Here is a 26,352-nt window from a genome sequence, read left to right as displayed (position 1 = left end):
TGCGCGGGGTCGGTGGTGAGCACCCTGCCGCCAGCACGCACACACGCGGGACTCCCGGGCTCGGGTCCCCGACTCCCGAGGTGCTCCCTCCGCCTCGATTTTTCCCCTACGCAGGGCCCACCGGGCAAGTCCCCGCCATCGCGCACACCGCAGACAGTAGGTAGGTCCCGGCCCCGAGGCTCGCCTCGGCCGTGCCCACGGCTCCTCGCGCCGGAGAAGTCTGTCCTCCGGCCTCCGGGGCCGTGGAGAAGGCCGTGGAGGAAGGCCACACGGGGCCGGCGACCCAGGCCCTCGTGCCCGGCACGTGCCAAGCGCTCACTCGGAGGTGACTCCGGGGAGGGGGGTGGTCCGAGTCCGGGCCGGGACCGGCCCCACCACCTAGCGGCTCACCCGGGGACCCTTTCCCCCGACTCCCGAGACGTCCCTCGTACTCTCCTTCTTTCGCCCTCAAAGACCAGAGGGCGAGGGAGGGGAGGAGGACAAGGCGTCGGGCCCAGACAGAACTACGGGAGGGGAGGAGGACAAGGCGTCGGGCCCAGACAGGACTACTGGTCGACCCGACCAAGCCGCCACCCCCGGCACAGACGGGGGCACGGGAAGAGAGAGCGGCGACTCACGGCCCCACCCCGCGCTCGCCTGCGGGCGCAAAGTCCGACAGAACAGCCGCCCCGGCGCCACAGTGACACCACGGCGACAGTCGCGCCCGGCACCCGGCAGAGGCCGGGCCTCCGCCCGGCTCGCTGCCGCCAGACCTCCTCCTTCAGTCGCTCGCTCGGCTGAGAACGAGGGGACTGTCATATCAAAGAGGACGCCAGGGGGAGCACGACAACCGCCTTCCAACGACCGACTCCACCGAGCTGCCGTATCCCGGATTGGCGCGCGCCGGCCGGCTCTGAGCTCCGGAGACACAGAACACGGAAACGAATCGCCTCACTCCCCACCGCCACGCACCGAGAGGCACAACCTAGGTCAGGACCTGCAGCCGGGTCCTCTCTGCGACCTCACGAACGACACCAGAGCCACCAGAGACCTAGACCGAGATCGAGCCGCCGCCGCCGCCAGCGACCAAAGTGAAACCAGGAACCAGGACGGGAGTCGCCCGAACGGAGCGGCCCGAACCCGAGAACCGGGAAGCCGGGATCGGTCCCAAGCAGGAAGGGGCGGCAAAGACGGCAGGCCTGCACCACGAGAGAAGACGAACCGGCCACCCACACGACCTCCGCCGCCCGTGGCAAGACCCCCACCCCCACCCAACATGGCCAGAAAAGGGCAAGTGAGCGCTCGTCCCACCGTCTGCCCGCCCGTCTTTTTTTTTGGGGGGGGGGGTGTTTGTACGTTTTGTTTTCTTTTTCCCCCAGATGGAAACCAGAAAGAAAACAACAACAACAACAACAAAAAAAAACTCCCAATGATGGGTCGGCTCCAGCAAGAGACGAGCCCTCGGGAGGCACCCACTCACTTGTGAAAGTCCGCCGCCCGCCCGCCCCACAACACGCTCCCTCCCCCCGCCCCCACCCCCCCCTTCACAGGCAGGGAAAGGGCAGGGGAAGGCCAGAGAGAGGTTTCTTCTAACACAGAGAGAGTAGGTACACGTCACGCACACAGGTCTGGAAAACCACGGTGACAGCGCCATGGGAAGCGTGAGTCCACTCACCCATCACTAAATGACAGGAAAGCCAAACGAGAGCCGCTGGCTGGGTGGGGAAGGAAGGGGAGGTGGCACCCGTGTGACGCTTATCCCCGGGCACCGGACGGAGCGACCTTCTCACCGGTTCATACTCTAGCCTGTCATAACAGCTAGCCTTTTCTAATAGGCTCTGCCACTCTCTCTGGAGCAGGATTCGGGGCATGAGGCGATGAATCTGAACCCGACACACAGGTGTTGGAGGGTAGAGGCATCATCACTCACATGCCTGTGGTGGAGGACCTGGACCCGAGTGTGGCGGTGCACAGTGTGTGTGAGTGTGTGTGTCTGTGACTCTGTGTGTGTGTGTGTGTGTGTGTGTGTGTGTGTGTGCGGGGCTGGGGGGAGGGCAGGTAGGGAACCCTAGGAGGAAAGACAGGGAGAGACAGACGAGGGGCCCCGGCCCAAACAGAGTGGGGGGGTCAGAGGGGCGATCCTATCTCCCAGGGGGGTGAAGCATGGTTAGAACCCACAGGCCCGGCGGGAGTACTTCTCTTTGGAGTTCGCACTGGGAACATATGCGGGCAGAAGCGCCCCAGCACACACATCGCATCGCAGACGTGTAGAGAGGCAGAGCCAGGGGGTCAGGCATGGTAAACACTCTATTCCGTCAACACACACACACACACACACACACACACACACACATACACACACCTTAGGGTGTGTGTACAATATCCACAAGGTAAAAGTTTATTCATCCATTCCCCAAAGAAGAAGAATAAGATTATGTCAGTTACAGGGAAGTAGATGGATGGACTGATGGACTAGGAGCGGGGGAGGGGCAGAGGGGGGGGTGTGCCGGCGGCGGCGGAGAAGAACCTAGAACAGGTGATGCCAGGGGAAGACAGACCGGCGGAGAGACAGACAGACCGACCAACCAACGGCACCTGTTTTCTCTCCTACGTGGATGCTAGACCTAAACTATAACTGGACATGGTAAGCTACACAGCACTCCGGGCAAACAGAGTGTGTGTGTGTCCCCATGTGTGTGACACACATACTGTCCTTTTGTCAGAAGGTGTAACTTCTCTGAGCATTTAAGATATTGCAGAGAAGACACAAGACGTAATATCCGTAAGTGGCATGACTGTGAACGTATTATAACAACCGGACGTGTGAGGATCAAAGCTGGAATTAGGAGGACAGAAATGTACCTGTCCTCACGCTTTGGGTCATGATCACAAGTACATTTGGTTTAGGATCTTTCAAAACACATCGATTTATCCTTCTGGACACGATGGTCTAGGACCACACTAGTCAATAGCCACTTCAAAGCCAGTTCCTCTGTTGGATACGTTTCAATTGGCTTATATTGGTTTATATTGCAAGTGATTCTAGAGAAGACAGAGAAAAGAGAATAGAGGGGGATTTTCCCTTGCTATTGGGTGTGGGGTGGGGTGGAAAAAAAAAGGATTAAGAAGGCCACAGATTGGATTCTTAGAGTGAAAAACCATGGTGAAAATGGAATGGGAAGGAAATTTACTCACCAATCATGTAATCATTGTCCTAGTTCTCCAGACAGGTTGTAATCTTCTTTTCAGTACTGGTGCTCCAGCCACTCTAGAAAGCATACATGTAAGCTTCCACTGGCGCTAGACTTTAAGTACTAATTGTAGTCTTGCGCGTCTTTTCACAACCCAGCCTCTCAATGCCATAATAACAGATAACTGGGGAGCCACTTAAAAAAAAATAGCTTCCCATGGACTGGGAAGGCGGCTCACTGGTAGAGCTCTTGCCTTGCATGCCTGAGGCCCTCGGTTGGAATCCTCAGCACCACATAAGCAAAAAGAAAAAAGCTGGGAGTGGCGCTGTGGCTCAAGTGGTACAGTGCTTGCCTTGAGTTGAAGAGCTGAGGGACAGCATCCAGGACCAGAGTTCAGGTCCTCTGACCGGACCCTCCCCGCCCACAAAAAAACAATAGCCTCCCAGGAAACATTTAGTCAGCTTGCCCCGCCCACACCCAGAAGGGAAGATAGAGGGTGGGTGTTGCTAGTAGTGAGGCAGAGTTCCACAGGTAACTGAGATAACTTTTGTCTTGTAAATGTAGTCATGGCAACGAGTTGCAGTGTTGCTTAGGACCTTTTAGAAGAAACTGGAATTCCAAGAAGAGACTGTTATCAGGAAATCTAGGCAGGAAGCCTCTCAGAGAACTACCTTTTGCAAAGGCCAAGGCCTAAGTTAATGAGTGCGTAAGATAAGAACACTACAAGAAAGCAATCTTACGGTACTGTTCTATACATAATATATTAATAGACTTGAAAAATACAAGAAATATCACATGGAAATGATTCATACAAAACAAAAAATTGAAATGAATTCTTTATTTCTTCTTTTCTTCCTTACCTTTTTTTTTTTTTTTTTTTTGGATGTGAGGATTGAGCTCAGTGCCTGGGTGTTGATATTTACATTTTCACTATTTAATTTTTTCCCCAAGGCAGCTACTAGTATACATTTTTGGGCAACAGCTCCACATGTGGTTTCCTGGGAAATCCTTAATCTCACAGTAGACTTAAAGACTACCCTGTTAGGCCAGCTTGGAAACGACCTTTACATTTCTCTCAGCCTTCTAAGGAGCTGTGGGTTACAGAGATGCGCCAGCTGCATAAGGCTAATGGGGCTCATTTTGTACAGGGGAAATTGTCTTTGATTTGGAACTGGAAAGCTGTGCTATGTATCTATAACAACTGTAGTTTCAGGTCTGTTGAAGGTTTCCTCAGGGCTGATTAGTACTGTGTAATGCAGGACCACAAGGCGGGCAGAATCACATGAGGTGGCACTGTATGGTGCCAGTAAAATCAAGAAGCTCTCACTACCCACCAAGTGTGATGGGTATACCTTCCTTTCCCTGCCCTCGCCCAGAACAAGAGAACGACGGTGAGCAAACTCCATCTAGTGTCCACTTTCTGAAAACACCATGGTTGTGAATTCCAGTTTCCTCTCATGAAATGAATGAATCAAGGAAGAGTGGGGGTGGGTCAGTGTAGGAATTGAGATTAAAAATAATCATTGCAGGCACCATGAGACCAAAGTTTGAATTATAAGATTCTAAGGTATTGTATGAGAAAGACAAGAGTTTTGGGTCAAGGAATTATAAATAGAAACGAAAATGCAATCTGTGACTAAACAGGAGAGAAAATGACAAAATATTGGTTTGAGTTTTGAATGTGATTGGTTAATTCTATTTTGAATGGTGAAGGCCAATACTCCATTTTAACTCCAGCTAAACTATTGTATTGTAATTTTTTTTTCTTTTTTGTCGGTCGTGGGGCTTGAACTATGGGCCTGGGCGCTGTCCCTCAGCTCTTCAGCTCAAGGCGAGCGCTCTACCACCTGAGCTACAGCGCCACTTCCGGTTTTCTGGTGGTTTATTGCAGATAGGAGTCTCATGGTCTCTCCTGCTCGGGCTGGCTTTGAACTGCGATTCTCAGATCTCAGCCTCCTGAGTAGCTAGGATTACAGGCGTGAGCCACCAGCTCCCGGCTTGTAAATCTTTTAACTTATGATTCTGTAAAAATTACAAACAGATGCTAACCCTCACAAAGGACACATTGTTAATTCCTCCAAGGGACAATCTGTCTTTATCTCTTTCTTTACTGTGTGGCTACACCTAAGCGTTTGGGGCACTATCACAGAACGTTTTATTTATATACGACTAGTTTTCTACCAGTTTTGAGCCACAGCACCACTTATGGGTGTCTCCTGCCAATGGTGGCTTTGAATCATGATACTCCGATGTCTCTAAGCCATCACTGTACCTAGGATTATAGGCTTAAGCCATAAGCACCCAGCTCAGAGACTAATTATGTTTACAGCAAAAATGTACATTTGGAACTGAGAAGCTACAGTATATAAATGACTGAGGTAGCAGCTCTACTACAGATTTCCTCAGGGTGAATTAGTATTATATCATGCAAGAGTGAAAACTGGCAGATATCAGTACTGTCATGCGTGCCTCAGTCAGGCAGAACACGGTGCAACCAAGGTATGGTACCAGGATAATCACTGATATGCCAGAGTCCAGCCATCACCAACTTTCTTCTCCCTCTCTAGGCAATGTTATGGTGAGCGCTCGCCACCTACTGTCCATTTTCTGCAACTACCCAGGTTAGGAATTCCAGTTGTCTGACAGGAAATAAGCCAGAGAATTCTTGTCGGTCCAAAGGTGGGGTAAAAAGCAGGGCACTGTAGGAATGCAACAGAGTTCCACAGAGGTGGAACCACAGAACTCAGTCCAAGATTTGATTTGTCTTCTGGGCTGCCTGACACTCTCCACAGATTATTCAAAGCAGTGGTATTGGTACCAAGCTAGGTAGCAGAGCCAGGAAAATAAGCAATTCCCTCTCCCCCTTAGCCAACCTCCCCTCACACTTCACAGAGAATAGGAAATGGAGGAAATAAAGGGAAAGAGGGGGCAATATGGGTTATAGATTGAGGTATGAAAAGCCACTTCATTTAGCTGATAACTGACATTTAATATGCCTAAATAATAGCAATGATCTTCACATAGTGATGACATATGATTTCAAATTAATTTATGCCACGCCAACTCCAGTGGAGTCTGCTTAGCATGGGAAACCATCTATCAGACCATGATAGGGGCTTCAGAGACCTATCTCTGAGTTTTGGGACCTCACCGAAGTCTACCTCAGAGAATGGGGCTTTACAGAGACCTATCTCCAAGTTTTGGGACTTCACCGAAGTCTACCTCGGAGAATAGGGCTTCTAAGAGGCCTACTCCTGGAAAAAGGCTGGCAAACCCCTGGGAAAAGATGTGTTTCTGTCTTTCTTTCCCTCATAAGAGTGTCTGTTAATCCTTTACTGCTTCTACTTCTTTATGTACTTGCTCATTGTCAACGTTCCCTTATTCAAAGCTCTTTCTTAAGAGTGTTGACGACTCCAATATCTGATGAGTGTCTTAAAAAATATGACGGACTCACCAGAGTTAAGTGCTAACCTGAGACCCCTCTTATGGAGGCTAGGAGACAAGTTATAAGTAAATATAAAAGTATTGGGGGTTTTCACAAAGTCACTTCAGCAGAAGGAATTATTTGTAAGGAATTTACAAGAAGCTATAGGCTCAGTTAAAACAGAAAGAATGTATGGGCAATTGCTGAGATAATTATGGAGAGAGAATTTCCTGCTATTTACTAAGAGAATTGCTAGGTCTCCTTAAAGTTTACTATTAAAAAAGAGACAGGAAAGATCTTATGGGAAAGTTAAGGCCTCTATAAAAATAGGTAATGGTTAATTGGTGACAAACATCGAAACCCAAACCCATTGTATTCCTTAGAAATAAGCCGGAGACAAATGCCTATCAGGTGCCCAGCTGGTGACCACCCAAGAATGAAGCCATGCAGCAAGATTGTGTAACCTTTTGCCCTTTCTCATGGAGACTTCTTTTATAAAAGTTTGCTATCCTCTGCATTAAATCTCACTCAGCACTCAGCACTCAGCATCCACTCCTCTTGTGTCTGAGTTGTCTGTTTGCCATCTCCCCACCTATTCCAGGTTCCTCCCCTAGGTATCCTCCGTCGTCCCGACAGAACCCGGTCCGCGGCAAATTTATTGTCATATGATTTCGTGAAATTTTATCTCTTGAGAATACAGATGGAGAGAAAGGTAAGGATAAGGAAAATCTCTCTAACCTTATCTCTTCTTGCATAAACATTTAACATGTTCTGGAAAGGAATTACTAGAAAATACAGTACATTTCCAACAGAGAAATAATTACACTATAAGTTGAAGATATGCCATCGTTGAATGCACAGCATTAGTAATGCATGCATGATGCCTAGGTTTGAGATAAAGACATACTAATGACATGTTAAACATACTCACAAACTGTATACACCTAATAATAGGATATCAAAATATATACAACAAATACTGCCACAGATATGGTTTGGGGATTGATGAGGAAGGAGAGAAATAAATAGAACAAATAAGGGCTGGGAAGATGGCTCAGTGGTAGAGCGCTTGCCTTGCATGCCTGAGGCCCTGGGTTCCATTCCTCAGCACCACATAAGCAAAATGAAAAAAGACGGAAGTGGCTTGTGGCTCAAGTGGTAGAGCGCTAGCCTTGAGCTGAAGAGCTGAGGGACAGCGCCCAGGCCCAGAGTTCAGGCCCCACAACCAGCCTCCCCCCCCTCCGAAAAAAAGAGAAAAAGTCAGCCCGCCATTACATCACACCTGATCAACAATAGTACATAAGGCTGAGTAAGGCTGACCCAAAATCCCTCTTAACTTCAAATCACATAACTTTTCTTCACTCATTGCCTTTGCAATAAAACACAGGCCAGAGGATCCATGGTAGTCCAGACTCTGTCATCAGGTCACAAGAAGACAGACAGGTAGAGAAATCCGAATCCCACCTTGCTTTTGTCTCATTCCTTTTCACTGTGAAAGGGCCTTACATGCCTTCTCCTGGCTCTAGCTACAGTCCTTTTCTCCCTCTCAAGGACCAACTGCAAGAGCACACTGAAAAGGCTGTGGGTCTTTCCTCAACATGACCTCCTCAACAGGACCATTAATTGACCCCTACTAAGCATGCTGTGATTTTCAAAATCAATGACTACTTAGATAAATTTAAAGTGCCAACAAGATAGTAAAGAATTTCTAAATATAGTGATACAATACTTAGTAGTTCATGACTTATGACAAAACAAACCAAAATCTGTTTTTATTTAATTGACATGTTTGTGTTTGGCTTTGCCACTCATGCTTTAAGTTGACCTTGAAGTATGGGATGTCTACAATTATAATTGTTTTTAAGGTGGAGGTATAGCTCATCAGTAGATAATCTAAGTTTCTGTTAGCAAAATGAGTCCCTTCCCATAGCTTTAGTCCATTCCCTCCCTTCTCCACAGCTTAACATACTCCCTTCCTAAGCAACACTAGGCCCACATAGTAATGGCAGTACATAATCAACTTCCAACCCCCTTTACCTTGGGATGGCACTTCTCTGGGACCAATACCACCATATAAGGCAACAAGAACCCCTTAGGGTGACCTTCAGATTTGGGCAGTTGCAGGACCCTTATCTACTAGGTGGATAGGAGGCATAAATCCTAGTCTGACATGATGAAGCCCCTGGCCCACACGTGGACACCAGGGTCTCCACCTCCTAGCACCTTCTAGCACCTCCTACACCTCCTAGGTTATATAGGTCACCCCAAAAAATAACCGGTGCTTCTTCTCATTCCTCCCTTGGGAGAAGGAGTCTTGCAGGCACTCTTTCCCCACCAATAAACCTTTCTTTGTTCTCTGTACCTTGCTGTCTGCATGGTTATCTGGCAAAGTATACTTAATATTAATTTTGCCATCAGTTCCTTTCCAAACACTGGAAAACCAAAAAAACAGACATCTATTTCTATATATGTGTACATATATATGAAGGCGTGAAAAGGTCAACAAGTGTATTATCAATCGTTACTTCATTTACAAAGAAATGAAAGCACAGCACAAATACATCCACGAATCTCTCTTTTAAAAACAGCTTTGATGTTCTACATAATCCATGCAGATTAATGAAAAATACATATTTTAACATGTACCCTTTCATGTTCCTGTCCACAAACGAATCTATTTGTCAGCGTAAGAATGGCATGTACTATCTGACCGGGCACTAGGCAACCTAATTTTTATTTCCTATATATCCCAAACTTAAATCTACCAGGAAGTTATATTGCACCACCACCACCACCACCACAAAAGCTTAGATTTTCTCAGAAACACAGAATCACATTAAAAATTACCTTACAATTTTTCCAAACTTCAGTAGGTGGTATAAATGTTGCATGACTAACAAGCTGGCTATACATAAACTGAGGCCCCGGTGGGGCTTTTGTGTATTTCCTTCAACACTAGTTCCTGAAGCCCAGGGATTCCATTCAATGGTAATGCCTGCAGGTTCTGGTCTCCATGGTGATTGGGCCCTGCATTGCCTCACATCTGGGTTTGCATTCCTGGTGAGCCAATCTGTGCGACCAAGCCGCATCTACTGACCCAAGGAGAAGCCGTTTCGCTGAAAAGCCTCGGCTCCCGCAGGCTGCATGAACCTGTACTGAATAAAGCCTCACGCCATCGTGCTCTCGCTTGCACACTGGCGGCACGGGGGGCGGAGCCCGGCCTGGTGCTCGCGGGGAAGGGTGGCCTCGGGGCTCTGGCTCGGGGTAGCCGGGTCGTGAACGTGGCTGGCTCATGTCTGGGCACGGATCCTGGTCTAAACTTGTGGTAGAGAATCAGAAGCGCTGAGCAGCAGGCACAACTCTGGCCAAGGCCTTGGTGGCACCATCCCAGGAGCTGGATCCGGTGAGTCCAGCACGCCATGCCTTATGGAAACACCTGGTGGGAGGTGGCGGATCCTCCACTGCCCCGTAAGCCCCACTGCACATGCGCAGCCCTGCCCCCTTCCGCCCCCCCCCCCCCCCCCCCCCCGCATTGCCGGAGGTCAGGGTCCGGAATCGGTCCCCTAGTCAGGGTTGTCAGTGGCCGGTGCAGGGTGTGGTCGACAGGACCCGCAGGGGGAGCCGCCGGGCAGAGAACTGGGTCCTTCCGGGGCTCTGTGTGGACCGGCTCCGGGGGTGTTTGTGGGTCATGGGAACCAGGGTTCGGACCGCAGCACCTAGCAGCAAAGCGGGACAGCGAACAGCATCAGGAGATGGAACGGCCCCCAAGTGTGCTGGACACCCACACATTGTCAAGCCGCCTTCGTTGAGGGAAAGGCAGGGAGAGGCAGAGCGGCTCGGGGACAATCTTTCAAGAAATAACCGATTCGGTATCTCAACCGTCATGGGAAAAGCTGCGTAGATGAAATCGGAGGCAGGGGCTGGGCCACCGCACCCGCACCGGACCGCAGTGCCCGCAGCTTCTACGTCCCTCCTGGTCACCTCCTTCCGCTGCACCCTCCTCCTCTCCTTTGCCCTTTTATTAAGGGATGATAAGGATGACTCTTAGTGGAGAAGGACTGTCCTGAGAGCAGCCCAGGTCTCCAGGGCCAGGCCATTCCACGGGCTGGAGCTGAAACTACTGCGGTGCTCAGAGCCTGGGTGCAGTGAGCGCTGCTTCCCTCCAGAGGGCGCGCTCAGCGCGTGGGTATCATGGGGCCCAGGGTGTAGTGAGCGCCGCTTCCCGCTAGAGGGTGCTCTGGGAGCGTGCAGATGCTAGGTTGTTCTGTCAGACTCCCTTCTCAGATAATGATTAGGAGAGTCACAATTAGGCTTGCTTCACATAAAACCTAAAATGAAATAAGTTCCATGCATGTATTGTAATGATAGGACTTGAAAAACAATTAGTATTTACCTGTTTTCTGTATGTTAATGGCTGCTTGGATAGGTGAGGTGAACTAATGTAGGAAAAGTCAGGGTGATAGGGTTAGAATGGGGTAAAGAGAAAAATGAAAAGTAGTGAAAGTAATTTTCATGATAGCGAGTACATATGAACAGACATTCCATGCTAATAAGTAGGTGATGAATGGTTGAATTAATTCAGATCATTCCTGTGACTTTAGGAATATCAAGGTATAGAGATGAATATGGTTCTGGGGGGAATAATTTTCAGCATTGTCAGAGACTAAGGCTTTGCAGGTAATGAGTATAGTTATTTTACACTACAAGAGTAATACCAAACCCACAGCAGCTTCACAGGCTATCAATGTGAGAATATTATTACGCATTGTAAAACACGGAGTAAAATGTGTGTTCAAGATTATTACAGTGAGCCAGGAACCGGTGGCTCATGCCTGTAATCCTAGCTACTCAGGAGACTGAGATCTGAGGATCGCTGTTCAAACCAGCCCTGGCAGGAAAGTCTGTGAGACTCTTGATCTCCAATAAGCCACTAGAAAACCGGACGTGGTGCTGTGGCTCAAGCGGTAGAGTGCTCACCTTGAGCTGAAGAGCACAAGGACAGTGCCTAAGCACAGATTTCAAGCCCCAGGACCAAAAAAAAAAAAAAAAAGATTTCTAAAGTAGGCGATCATAAATAATGATGATATTATACTGTCAAAGCAGAGAGGAAGAATGTGAGACCGGAAACATCAGAGCTCAACATACACAGTAGCTACCATTACAGGCATGAAACACCAATGCCCAGCTTAATAAGGAATTTATTATTATAGAAATACTTAAGTAATTGTACAAAGAACTTCAATTCAACATATCAGTTTGTGAGTGCAATGTATCATTACATTTACTAATAGTATTTTATGAAGTTGATGTACAAAGGGTTTTAATTTCCATACTTGGGATCATGAGTACAATGCATGTGATAGATGTCACCCGTTTTATCATTCTTGTCATCCCTTCCCCAGCCCCCATCACCTCAGTTTGTCTAGTTCCATTTTCACACATTCACATTGACTGTCATGGCTACATTCATCTACCCTTCCTGTCTTCACTTGTCTACCCCAGTTTCCTTGACATTATCCTTCCTGAATATACTACACTGTAGTTCATAGTTTTGTGCAGGGTCCTATTTTCCTTAGAAACAGCTATTATTCCAAGATCCATGACGTAGTGTGTGGTCAGGGTCAACATTTCACTAGTATGTTTTCCTAGGTGGTCAGCTTTCTACCCAAGATAGAAGTCCTGTGGGTTTTGTTGTTGTTTTTGTTGTTTCCCCAAATCTTTGCATTTTCTTTTTATTTATTTCTTGCTCTTTCTTTTTCCTTTTCTTTTGTCGGTCATGGAAAAACACTCTGGGCCTGGACCCTGTCCCTCAGAATTTTAGCTCAAGGTTAACGCTGTACCACTTGAACCACACTGCCATTTCCAGTTTTCTGAGTGGTTTATTGGAGACAAAAGTCTCACGGCCTTTCCTGCAGGGGCTGGCTTTGAAGCACGATCCTCAGATTGCTACATCCTGAGTTAGGATTACAGGCAGGAGCCACCTATGACCAGTGTGTGTGTGTGTGTGTGTGTGTGACCAGTGTGTGTGTGTGTGTGTGTGTGTGTGTGAGAGAGAGAGAGAGAGAGAGAGAGACCAGTGTGTGTGTGTGTGTGTGTGTGTGTGTGTGCGTGTATGTGTGTGTGTGCCCCAGTCCTGAGTATTGAATACTGACGCTTGAATTCAGGGCCGGTGTTGTCTTTGAGCTTCTTTTTTTTTTGCACTCTGCCACTGGAGCCACACCTCCACTTCTGGATTTGTTTGGGGCAAGTTTCTGGAGTATCACAGATTTCCTGCCTAGGCTGGCTTTTACCCTTAATCTTCATATCTCAGCATCTCTAACACAAAGATGAAACTTTAATAATAGCAAGCTATCATGTGACAGATGCCAATATATTAGGTTTCCTACACAGACTACTGAGTTCTCAGTATCTCTAATGTGAGTTCAGACCTCCAAAACAGCAAGCAATAAACCATCATGACTGTCTCTGGGAATATACAATTTTTAAAAATATTCAATTACCAGCTGGGTGCCAGTTACTCACATCTGTAATTATTGATACTCATGAAGCTGAGATCTGGGGATTGCAGTTTTAAGCCAACCTGGGTAGGAGTCACTTATCTACAATAAGCTAATCAGAAAAAACTGTGTAGTGGCTCAAGTGTTTCAATGTGGCTCAAGTGATAGAGTGCTACCCTTGAGCACAAAGAGGCTCAGGGACAGTGCCTAGGCTCAGATTTCAAGACTTGGGACTGGAAAAACATTCTTACCAGAGCTCCCACAAATAACAACTACCTTCCTTTATGATGAAGGTTTACATTAACTATATTTATTCTCTGTACCAATAGCAAATGCCACCTTATCTTCATAAATCAAGACTTGCTTCAAAAATTCTATTTTGTAAAAATAGAAAAATGAAAAATTCATAAATCAAAAGTGGCTTACATTAAACAAACAAGTTTCCGCCGGGCGCTGGTGGCTCACGCCTGTAATCCTAGCTACCAAGGAGGCTGAGATCTGAGGATCGCGGTTCAAAGCCAGCCCGGGCAGGAGAGACCGTGAGACTCCTATCTCCAATAAACCACCAGAAAACCGGAAGTGGCACGGTAGCTCAAGTGGTAGAGCGCTCGCCTTGAGCTGAAGAACTAAGGGACAGCGCCCAGGCTCAGAGTTCAAGCCCCACGACCGACAAACAAACAAACAAACAAACAAGTTTCCAGAGCTCAGAATTCAGGGCTCAGCAGGAGACTTTGCTCCCACAGACCTAGGACTCACCTGACCAGTGCCTTCTCATATCCAGGAAGTCCAGAAGGATGTTGTAAATGATCATGAGGTTCATTAGGAATGTTACCAGGTAGGGAATAGTGCACTTGATTAAAGTCAGTAGAATTGGATGGGGTGATAAGCTGGGCTCAGAGCTCCTTCACTGACCTGAGAGTCACCTCGGTGTGGTGTGACTGACATAAATGGTCAAATGTAAGCTGTCTCTAGTAAATCAGAAATCTTGACAAAAAATCATTTATCAGAGGTGCAGGTAAGGGAACTACGATATTTTTCTATCAGTGCAGGACAGAAGCAATGGTGTTTTTTAAACATTTATTATTATTGTTGTTATTGTTATTGTTATCTTTAGGTAATTATACAAAGAAGTTCCCATTCTACAAGACACTATATAAATACAAGGTGTCTGACAACATTGTCACTCATCCCTCCTAGCAATGGTGTTTTGAACAAGAAAAAATAATGAGTCAGCAGTGGAAGAATGCTTGCCTTGCAGGCATGAGGCATGAGTGGGGAGGTGCTGGTAGGAGGCAGATAGTGCTGGGCTTGGAACCAGAGTGAGGAGGGGCAGCTCCTAATCATGGCAAATCTGGGAACAGACAGCCAGCGGGGCGACCTAAGGATATTCACCTACCAGGGCCCACGAGAGGGCCACATCCAGGGCACTTGAAAGCAGGCAGGAGGGACCAGGACACTGCAGTCCTGGAGAGAGCCACTATGGACTCCCACTAGTGTGTCCTGTCCCTACAGACTGTCCAACAATGCAGTCTCACTTTATTCAGAAGGAACTGGGGAACCAGCTCAGGCCCCGATGCCCTGCCAGTCCCCACTGCCTTCTCAGGCCACCTCCCTTCTCTATCCTTTCCTCTCCCTCCCTCCTCAGCCCACACCAGAATGGAAAACAGAAAACATTATTTTCAAGTCTTGTTTGTTATAAGATTCTTGAACATAAAATAAAGAACACTTGCAATAATATAAAGGGATAGCCCAATTAAAAAATGCTCAGTGCTGAACACCAGAAGTGCTGAGCTCAGAGCTGCTGATGGCTGTTGTACACCTTCCTGAACAGACTAACCACCACTCAATATTGCACAGTAAACTACAATCGTTTATGGGGATTTTCATCTCCATTGTTTCAAAGAAGTTCCTCAGCAATGTGTCATCCCACGATGGATCATGCTGTCATCTTATTTAGTGAGCATGCTGAGAGCTAGAGAATAACAGTTCAAAAGCAGCCTAGGCAGAAAAGTCTAGGAAATTCCAACTGCAAAACAACCAGCTAAAGGCCAAGCCAAAGGCATTTTTCAGGAGTTAGAATACCTCATGCTCTGCTATTGTAACTATGCAATCAAAGGTGTGCACATGTGCATCCTGCCTGGGAACACTGCAGTTTCTAGCTTCTGGGCAGCAGGACAGGGAGTTCATCTCTTCTTTACTTATTTGGTAGAATCTGGCTTTTTGTATAATTCCCTATATTCTCTATGTTTTATTTACTGATCATAGTGATGAAACTCGGGGCTGGGCACTGTCCCTGAGCAATTTGGTTCAAGGATAGTGCTCTGCCACTTGAGTCACAACATCACTTTCTGCATTTTGGTGATTAATTGGAGGTACCAGCCTCATGGACTTTCCTGGGCTGAGTTTGAACCATGGTGCTCAGATCTCAGCAGCTAGCATTACAGAACCATGGGCATAAAACTTTTGTTAGAGGTTAGTCCTTATTGTCTTAGTCAAGATTTTAGCTGAGATGGAGTCAGAGGAGAAGGAGCAAATTCATCCTGACTGTCTGCTTTCAGAAAAATAACTTATTGCATTTAATTTTTCTATAAACTCTGCTCTGTTTCTAAAGAAACTGAAAACTTTTTATTTTTTACTTAATAAGCTGTGTCCCTGAGCTCTTTTGGTTGAGGAGTAGCATTCTGCCATTGGATCCATAGCTCCACTTCTGGAGCTATTTTGTTTTTTTGTTTTTTGTTTTTTTTGTCGGTCGTGGGGCTTGAACTCTGGGCCTGGGTGCTGTCCCTCAGTTCTTCAGCTCAAGGCGAATGCTTACCACTTGAGCTACAGCGCCACTTCCGGTTTTCTGGTGGTTTATTGGAGATAGGAGTCTCACGGTCTCTCCTGCCCGGGCTGGCTTTGAACCGCGATCCTCAGATCTCAGCCTCCTTGGTAGCTAGCATTACAGGCGTGAGCCAACAGCGCCCGGCTTCTGGAGCTATTTTGGAAATTAAAAAATAAATTAAACTCGGTGGGGAAGGTGGCTCAGTGGTAAGTGCTTGACTTGCATGCATGAGGCCCTAGATTCGATTCCTCAGCACAAACCACATAAGCAGAAAAAGCTGAAAGTGGCACTCATTTGATATGGATGAGTTGGTGTCTCACAAAGTTTTTGCCCAGGATGGCTTCAAACCACAAATCTACTTCCTAGGTTTACAGGTGTGACCCACTATGCCATGGTTGTGGTTACTATCAATTGTCAACTAGAAAAGGCTAAGAAATGCATTAGAGGTTACTAATGCACAACTCTTGGTGTTTAATAGAGGCTATTTCATGAGAGCAATTATGTGCACTTTGCACATAATGTTAACTTGTAACACCCTGGAAAAAGCATTTGTAGACAAACATTTAAAAATACATGTAGTTGGTAACTTGTAGGACCCAGATTTAAGCAAGATGACAGGCTCCATGGAATGAAAATCGGTGTGCCTAGGTGGACTTTAAAAGCAGTTTCCTTTGCAATATCTTTTCTCTTCCTGCTTGATAAGCATCCTGATACACTATTATAGCAGCAGAAGTGGATAAGAGCAGAGAGAACTATCTTGAAACATTTACTTCCAATCTAAAGTGGACCTTCCTCTGACATCTGATGACAGGACAATGGTAGGCTTCCACACTTCTGTGGTTACTCAGTAGGAATACACTAAAGCCATCCCTCAATCAGATCCTGTGCTTCGTAATGAAGAAACATGCGATGACCATCTTGCACTCCATTCACCATTTGAGAAAATGAAATCTGGTGCATTTACTAATAGAGTGTGTAGTATAATAAAGTTTTTTAAACTGCAACAAATAAAAAATAAATTTATAAATTAAATTGAACAAAAAACACCCTAGAAAGTAGTGGTTTTGAGAAGAATTTGAGAGCTTGGCAGCAGTGGCACATGCTTGTAATCCCACCTTATCATATTACTGGGAGCTGGATCAATGCCTACCAAGGCAGAAAAGTGTTGTCCCCATCTCCAAGAAAACAAACAAACAAACAAACAAACAAAAAAAGAGTCCATGTGTCCTGGATGAAATCCCCAAAGGCTGCTCCTCAGAGGGTGATGTGTGATGCTGTGAGGATGAAATCTAATCTGTAGTGGAGCCCTCAGGGTATTGGTCATGTCAGGAATATGAAATGCCTGTTAAGGAGAATGCCTGAGGCTGGGAAGGTGGCTCAGTGGTACAGTGCTTGCTTTGCAAGCATGAGGCCCTGGGTTTGATTTCTCAGCAATATATAAGCAGAAAAAGCCAGAAGTGAAGCTGTGGTTCAAGTGGTAGACTGCTAGCCTTGAGCTGAAGATCTGAGGACAGTGCCCAGGCCCAGAGTTCAGGCCCCACGACTGAAAAAAAAAAAAAGGTAAATGTCCTGTGGCCTGCAAGTAAAAGTACCATAAGGTGGGAATTTTCCTTTCTGATTGAGTGGAAATCTATAATCTGTGCCATTTTCCCTCTAGTGTATATGAGTTGTTTTTCACTTCATAGTGACTCATGCCTAAGAGTTTTCCTAGAATCGCATAAGAAAATTTAGTCTTAAAATTTTGAAGACTTTTCGATTGTTTACAGCCATGGGGAATTCTGGGAAATGGATGGACAAAAACCTACAAGAGCAAAGGTGGAATCTTAGGGTTATGAAGAACTATTTGGGTTCCAGGTTAATAAAGGTGGACTTGTGATGGATATGGTGAGTATTATTAGCATGAGTGGATTAAGAAGTAGCTAGGAGATTAGGAAAGCACTCCTTGGGTTACATTGTGTTATTGCAAGGAGGATTATCAGTGTGGATAGATCTTCACTCAATGTAGATGAACATTACCATCCCATTCTGGGAGCCTGAGAGAATAAATATCCTAAAAGGAGAATGCCAGGTACATCAATATGTTCTCATTCTCATTCTCTCCTCCATCTACTTCCAAGGAATCACTCAGTATGTGAGAAGGTTTTCTTATAAAAACTTACGTGTACTGAAAAATCCTGAAATTATAGGCAAAATAAGCCTGTCCTGCTTTAATTTGTCTGTATCAGATCTTCTGTCACAACAATGGGAACTCATTAAGACACTGCCACTCTCTGCCTTTTACTGGGAACCCTTTCCCCAGGAGAAGAACCATGACCATGAAGAGACTTGCTCTGGTCAGTTGACAGTATGTCACAGAGGCTGGTAGCCACACCAATGGTTCCCATCATTTCGCCAAGCCTAAGTGGCAAGTTGTAGGTTGAAACAGCATTGATGCTCCCCATAGCCTGGACTATTCCAGCTGCATCAAGCTGTCAGTGGTACTCGTGTCAGTGCTATGAGACTTATGGCTGACTAGATGTGTTGCTCAGTGAGGATATCTTAGAATCCCCCATCTTGCTCCCATGTCTCACTTCTGGTCCACATGCTTACTCCTTCCAGTCATTCACACTGCCTATGTGCTTCTTTGGTTGAAAGCCTTTATTATTAGTTTGGGTCCAGAACTCTGGTGTACATGACAGGTCATAGTTAAGGCAAGGGCTGTCCAACATGAATAAGTACCATGCTTTGGCCCCTTGCAGAATCTGCTTGGTTCAGACTCCACCATGCCCTATGTAGTGCCACAATGGCACTCTGAACATAGGCTCTCTGAACACACCCAAGAGACAGACCATTCTTGCTGCTCTAATGCCTCCCAACCCACCCAGCATTCTTGCTGAGCTGCTCCATGGCCCCAAACCTACCAACAAAGTGCTTCTCTAGTATGATCTTGTCATAGCTGCAGGTCACACAGTGTCACCTCCAGCTATTTCTAAGTAGTTTATTGGAGCTAACAGTCTCCTGGACTTTGAGCTTCTTTTAGCTATCATTCTACAATTCCCTTTTCTGATCTTATTATATCTTTCCTGAGTATCCAGTATGCTTATTATGTAATTTGCCTACACTTGAGCTGTTGTCATGACTAACAAAGCCAGGTTCACAAGTCTCCAGTGCATCAGGAATAGATTAGCTGGAAAAGCAAAGTGTTCAGAAATTCAAGGCTAGCTTGATTTCTTCATGGCATGAGAAAAGAAATAGAAATCTGCATTCCTTGAGCTCAGAGAGACTATTTTCTGTCTTTCACATAGAATTAAGTTTGTTTAGTCACTAACTTGCAATTTTTTTGTCTATTACCATATTTTATATTCTTGGATTTGGAAATCAGGGAGCAATCTAGCACTGAAGGCATCCCTCCAGCCCCATTGGTTAATGTTATATTTTTTTCAGATAAGAGAGGATCCCACATACTTTCCCCAAGTCCTTCCTGACACTTAGAGCTTCCCAATCCTTGTCTCTCACTGTGCCTTACATGGACTAAACAAATTTAAATAGGACAACTCTATACTTCATGAAGAATACTTACTAGAACTTAACGTTAATTGAGACTTTTATTTTTATTTTATTTGTGAACATACTGTACAGCGGGGTTACAATTACATGGGCAGGATAATGCATACATTTCTTACCAAGCATTGCAGCCTCCTCCTTTGTTTACCCTTCACATCCCTTCTGTTAATTGAGACTTTGTTTTTGAAGCACCTTCTTAAAATTTATATTATTTCATTTTAATATATTTTTATTTTTAATTTTTCATTATACAGTTGATATATAGAGGGATTACAGTTACATAAGTTAAGCATACATTTCTTTTTGGACAATGTCATCCTTTCCCCACTCCCAATTTTCCCTTCCAATCCCCACCCGCAAGTTGAATAGTGCATCTTCAGCATAGTGTCTATTGAATACCATTGATGCATTTGTTCACCCATTGTCTTATTTCATTCTTATGCCAATACCAAATTCTGTCATTCCTGGCTATTAAGTGAAGGAACTGAAGTTCAAAGATAAGAAACTCAAGATCACATTGCTAAAAGAGCTAAAGTTTACAATTGAATAGATTTAGCTGTGCATGATGGTGTGACTGTTATCTCAGCTGCTAGAAGCAGAGGCAGGATATTGTCAGCACGTTGCCTGTCTAGGCTGCATAGTAACACTGTTGCAAAACATCAAAACCAAATGAAAAAAAAAACAAGGATCTACCAATGCTAGAGATTATGTGGAGATTTACAGCATTAGTCTTTAAGGAAGGAGACTAAGGACACAGAAATGTAGTTAAACTTGGCTGGGATAATGGTATCCTGATCATGGTATCAGGCTGCTGTTCTTCTTTTTCTTCTTTGTTTTTTTGGTTGGTTGTCCTGAACTCTGGGCCTGAGCACTCTCCCTCAGCTCTTGACCAAAAGGTAAGCCCCTTACCAATTGAGCCACAGCACCACTTCCAGCTTTTTTCTGCTTATGTGGTGCTGAGGAATCGAACCCAGGGCCTCATGCATGCAAGGCAAGCACTCTACCACTGAGCCAATTTCTCAGCCCAGGCTGGTATTCTTCAGCAGATACTTTATGAGTAGGATTTCAGTGATGATGGAACTTTAGTCTATATTTCTATTGTCTATATGTGTATAGCTGGTACTTATATGTATGTATTAAACATGTGAAATATGGTTTAGGATAACTGAAGGCTGACTTTAAATTGTATATACTTTTACTTACATTGCAATAAGATGGAACACTCTATTATTCCTTGTCTAATGTTCAATTTTAATGCAAGCCAAAGCTGGTACTGTGACTTTACTTTCAACTACTTCATGGTGGAGGCAAAAATAAAACAGGATTTCAGGTGTCAATAACAGCTTGACAGGTGTCAATAACGGCTTGAGTGTCTCTTAATGTGCCAATCCCTATTGAAGACAGATATTCACTTTGTAAATTCTTCAATTATTCAGCAAGAATCTAGGAAAGCACTCTAGAAGTCTAGGGAAAAAAAAGGTAGTGTGACTAAGGCCCTGCTAAAATCAGTAGCCACTCTGGAGGGACAGGAAGTGTCTTGGGAAAGTGTCTGTTATCTGTTGCACTACCTTAGGCTATAGCACTGGGATGCTGTGGCACAAAAGCCATGTTCACATGAACTGTCTAATGCTGTTCAATCTTATTTTATCTGTGGCAATCCTTTTCATATGAAATTTGTTACAAAAATGGGGAGCTCTATAATTTGCAGCAAGTGTGGGGATAGAACCATGGCCTTATTTCCTGAAGTAAGTTGCTGTTGGTGGCTCTGGAGGTGCCTCTGTGATGCCAGGATGGCATGCATAGAATACAGGTGGAGCCTAGATAATTCTCAAGGGTCAGCTGCAGATGAGTTGATAGGCTTGTGAAGGAAGGAAATATTTGGAGGTGAGGTGTGATGCCGCCATGACAGCATCTCTAATTAAGTAGTTTGAAATACATTTCAAAAGAGCTCAAGGCCCTGAGTTAAAGCCCCTCAACTGATAAAAAAAAATCACTGATTTTTCTGCCCAAGGTGGCTTTAAACCATGATCCTCTTATCTCAAGCTCCTCATTTGCTAGGATTACAGGCATGAGACACCAGCATCGGCTTTGCCTTTCCTTTTCATATTATGCTATAAAAATTTGTATCATCATTTTATTTTTTTTTTGATTTATTTTTTTTTTTGGCCAGCCATGGTGCCTGAACTCTGGGCCTAGGCGCTGTCCTTCAGCTCTTCAGCTCAAGGCTAGCTCTCTACCACTTGAGCCACAGCACCACTTCCAGCTTTTTCTGCTTATGTGGTGCTGAGGAATTGAACCCAGGGCCTCGTGCATGCAAGGCAGGCCACCGTCCAGCCCTGTATCATCATTTTATTATTGTATCATTATTGAGCTATATTTTTAGTGCAATTGTTTGCATTTTCCTCCTCTTTAATTTTCTCTCCCCTCCTCTCATCCTTCCACTTCTCCTTCACTTGTACTTTACTTGTACCATTCTAAGCTTGAACTCCTTACTGAAGCTTATTGCTCAAGGCTAGCAATATACCACTTGAGCCACTGCTCTGCTTTTGCCGGTTAATAGACAATAACAGTTTCACAGACTTTCCTGCCAGGGCTGGCTTTGAACAACCATCCTCAGATCTCAGCTTTCTAAGCAACTATGTTTATGGCAGCATTATTTACCATAGTCAAGATATGGAACCAACCCAGATGCTCCTCAGTAGATGAATGGATTGGAAAAATGTGCTCTCTCTCTGTGTGTGTGTGTGTGTGTGTGTGTGTGTGTGTGTGTGTGTGTGTGTGTGTGTGTGTGTGTAATGGAATTCTATGCCTCCATCAGAAAGAATGGCATCTCACCACTCATTAGGAAATGGAAAGACTTGGAAAAAAATTATATTAAGTGAAGTAAGCCTGGCCCAAAGAAACATAGGTCCCATGGTTTCTGCTGTCTCTTTTGCTGCTAACACGCTGGAGTTTAGGAATTGTTTATTTCTCAGTGCTAATAAGAGAGAGGGAGCCAAGCACAGGAGGCTTATGCCTGCAATTCTAACTACTTAGGAAGCCGAGATCTGAGGATTGTGGTTCAAAGCCAGCCCAGGCAGGAAAGTCCCTAAAACTCTTTTCTTCAATTGACTAAATGAAAAGCAGAAGTGGGGTTGAGGCTTAAAGCAGCAAAGTGCTAGCCTTGAACATAAGAGCTCAGGGATGGTGTCCAGGCCCCAAGTTCATGCCCCATGAACATCCAAAATAGAGAAAAAAGAAACTGAAAGAGGAGAGAGAAGAGAGAGGGGGGAGGGAGGGGTTGGGAGAGGGTTGGAGAGAGGAGGGAAAGGGAGGGAGGGAAGGATGGAGAGGTACTTGGTTTTCTAAGTCAGAGCACCACGTCCAGTTTTCTAGTGGTTTACTGGAGATAAGAGTCTCCTGGACTTTCCTGCCTAGGCTGGCTTTGAACCATGATCCTCAGATCTCAGCCTCCTGAGTAGCTAGGATTACAGGCATGAGCCACTGGTGCCTGGCTGCTTGTGATATATGATTTGGCCATATTGAGTCCCCAGAGTGTTCACCTTCCCCATCTTTCCCTTTGTCACCTTCATCTTCTCTGGAAGTCTTTTTACTTTCATTTCCCCTTTATTTAAAAAATTTATTTCCTTTGGATTCTAGTTGGGTAACAGGTATTTTTTTCTGCATCTCATTTATTTCTCTTACTGGGAAAGTATGAAGATTTTTTAATAGCCTTTTTAGCTGTGTTCCTGTGGCTCATACTTGTAACCCTAGCTGCTCAGGAGGCTGAGGTCTGAGAATCAGTTTGAATCTATCCCTGGGCAGACAAATCCAAGAACCAAATCTCCACTTAACTAGCAACAAGATAGAGGTGAGTTGTGACTACAATGGTAGAGTGCCAGACTCAAGTTAAAGATCTAAGGGGCAGTACTCAACTCTAGTACTGTAACAAACATAACGGCAAACAAATCCCTTTTTAATAAAGAGACATTCACAGTAAGCTCAAAAACAGAACATCAGAATCTGCTGTGACAATCTCCTGTGGGAAAATGTTACACAGAGAGGAAGCCCCAGATGCTGACAGATGGCCATAGCTTCTCCTCTCTCTGTACCTGCAGATCCTGAAAATCAATGTGTGATGAGCATCCCCGTGGTGGCACAGAGCGTCCCATGCTGGTGCTGAGTACACTTGCTGGTCTTGAGCAACCATCAGGGAGGTTAATGTCTGGGGTCACACTTGGGTCCCCTGTGTCTCATGCAGTAGTACAAAGCTATGTCCTATCTTCTCAGACTGTCCATCTGCAGAAACAGCGTGCTCCTTCAGTTGTCTCTGGAGATGGTGAATTGACCTTTCACAGAGTCTGCATAGTTTTTGTCACTGCTATCACCACTAATGTATAAGAGCCACTCAGACCTCTTTCCTGGAGGCTGGTAGAGCCAGTTCATGTAGTAACTACTGAAGCCAAATCCAGAGGCTGCACAGGAGAGTCTCAGGGAACACTCAGGCTACACCAAGCCTCCTCCAGATACCACCAGCTGCACTTCACACTGCACACTTGCGAACACAGAGCATCCTGGCCAGGAAATTTCACAAAGACCTACTGTCTCCTCACTCACACCCAGTCATATATTTAGTATCTCTTAGTTTTCATAAATTACCTTGTAATGCTGCCATAAGGAAAGTCCATCTTAGCACAAACCCCAGAGACATTTCTCAGATTACAGTCCTGAACACTAAATGGAGTTTTTATCAGCAGAAGGAGCTGATATACTTTTTTAATTGTAAAAATACTGTACAGAGGGGTTACAATTACATGGGCAAGATAATGAGTACATTTCTTATCAAGCATTGTAGGCTCCTCCTTTCTTTCCCCTTCCCATCCCTTCCCATCCTTCCCCTGCCCCACACCCAATCCTCCCTGCCTCCCTCCCCCACCACCAAAGTTGTAAAGTTCGTTTTCGACATAATGACTTGTACATCTCATTGTTGCAATGGGTCCACCTGTATCCCTATTTAAATGATTTGTTTTTCCCCTTCCCCTCACAAAATATACTGACATCAAATACAGTGAAAGCAGGGGTTATACTGTGGGGGAGGGACATACATAGCAACAAAGAAATAATCTTATAAATGTGTTAGAAACAATCGCATGAAAGAAAAAAAAACATCTGAATACATATCTTAAGGGTCATTTCTCTAACATCACCTTATCTGACCTTTTCTGCTTGGCTCAGACATATAATAGATATTGCAAATAAGGGAAACCATGGGACCTATGTTTCTTTGGGCCTGGCTTACTTCACTTAATATAATTTTTTCCAAGTCTTTCCATTTCCTAACAAATGGGGCAATGTCATTCTTTCTGATGGAGGCATTGAATTCCATTGTGCATATATACCACATTTTCTAGATCCATTCATCTACTGAGGGGCATCTGGGTTGGTTCCATATCTTACCTATAGTAAATAATGCTGCAATGAAGATAGTTGTGCTGGTAGCTTTAGTGTGGTCTTGTTTGTAAACATTTGGGTAAATGCCCAAAAGTGGAATTGCTGGGTCATAGAGGAGCTCTATGTGGAGTCTTTTTTTTTTTGGGGGGGGGTCCAGTGGTGGGTCCTGAACTCTGGGCCTGGGCGCTGTCCCTCAGCTCTTCAGCTCAAAGCTAGCACTCTACCGCTTGAGCCACAGCACCACTTTCGGCTTTTTTCTTTTTGGTTATGTGGTTCTGAGGAATCGAACCCAGGGGCTCATGCATGCAAGGCAAGTGCTATATCACTGAGCCACCTTCCCAGCCCTATGTGGAGTCTTTTGAAGAACCTCCATACTGCTTTCCAAAGTGGTTGAACAAGTTTACACTCCCACCAACAATGCAGTAAGGTTCCCTTCTGTCTACATCCCCTCCAGCATCTGTTGTTATTAGAGTTCTTGATTTGTGCCATTCTAACTGGAGTGAGGTGGTATCTCAATGTTGTTTTGATTTGCATTTCTTTTATGGCTAGGTAGGTTGAGCATTTCTTCATGTGTCTATTGGCCATCCTTCTTTCCTCTTCAGAGAAGTTTCTCTTTAAGTCTTCAGCCCACTTATTTTTTTTTAATTGTATTTTATTTTATTTGAGAACATACTGTACAGGGGGGCTACAATTACATGGGCAGGATAATGCATACATTTCTTACCAAGCATTGCAGCCTCCTCCTTTATTTACACTTCACTTCCCTTCCCCGCCTCCCCCCTCCCCCCACCCAATTTTACCCCCCTCCCCCCACCCAATTATACCCCCCTCCCCCCCCCACACCGACATTGTAAAGCTGGTTTTGACATGACATTTTGTACTTCTCATTGTTGCAACAGGTCCACCTGAATCCTTAAACGACTTGTTTGTCCCCATCTCCTCCACATGTTATACTGACATCAAATATAGTGAAAGCGGGGGTCACACTGTGGGGGAGGGACATACAAAGCAACAAAGAAATAATCTTATAAATGCGTTAGAAACACATGCATGAAAGAAACGAAAACAATAAAATACATAATTAAGGGTTCATTATCCTAACATCACATTATCTGACCTTTTCCGCTTGACTCATACCTATACTAGATATTGCAAATAAGGGAAACCATGGGACCTATGCTTCTTTGGGCCTGGCTTACTTCACTTAATATAATTTTTTCCAAACCTTTCCATTTCCTAACAAATGGGGAAATGTCATTCTTTCTGATGGAGGCATAGAATTCCATTGTGTATATATACCACATTTTCTTGATCCATTCATCTACTGAGGGGCATCTGGGTTGGTTCCATATCTTAGCTATGGTAAATAATGCTGCAATAAACATAGTTGTGCTGGTAGCTTTAGTGTGGTCTTGTTTGTAAACATTTGGGTAAATGCTCAAAAGTGGGATTGCTGGATCATAG

The 26,352-nt window shown here is 45.2% G+C and overlaps 1 long non-coding RNA gene across 1 annotated transcript in view; it reads left to right on the top strand.

Annotated features, from left to right (window-relative positions):
- Positions 1 to 9,875: 9,875 nt before the first annotated feature.
- Positions 9,876 to 26,352, top strand: part of LOC138821257 (uncharacterized) — a 76,540-nt gene continuing 60,063 nt past the window's right edge. Inside the window, exon 1 of the long non-coding RNA XR_011370104.1 lies at positions 9,876 to 9,997. This is a non-coding gene — a long non-coding RNA (uncharacterized lncRNA). The remainder of the gene's footprint in view (positions 9,998 to 26,352) is intronic.

Source organism: Dipodomys merriami, unplaced genomic scaffold (assembly GCF_024711535.1).
Source record: "Dipodomys merriami isolate MVZ:Mamm:240054 unplaced genomic scaffold, mDipMer1.0.p SCAF_901, whole genome shotgun sequence".
Lineage (NCBI taxonomy): Eukaryota > Metazoa > Chordata > Mammalia > Rodentia > Heteromyidae > Dipodomys > Dipodomys merriami.
This window is presented reverse-complemented; position numbering and strand designations above follow the sequence as displayed.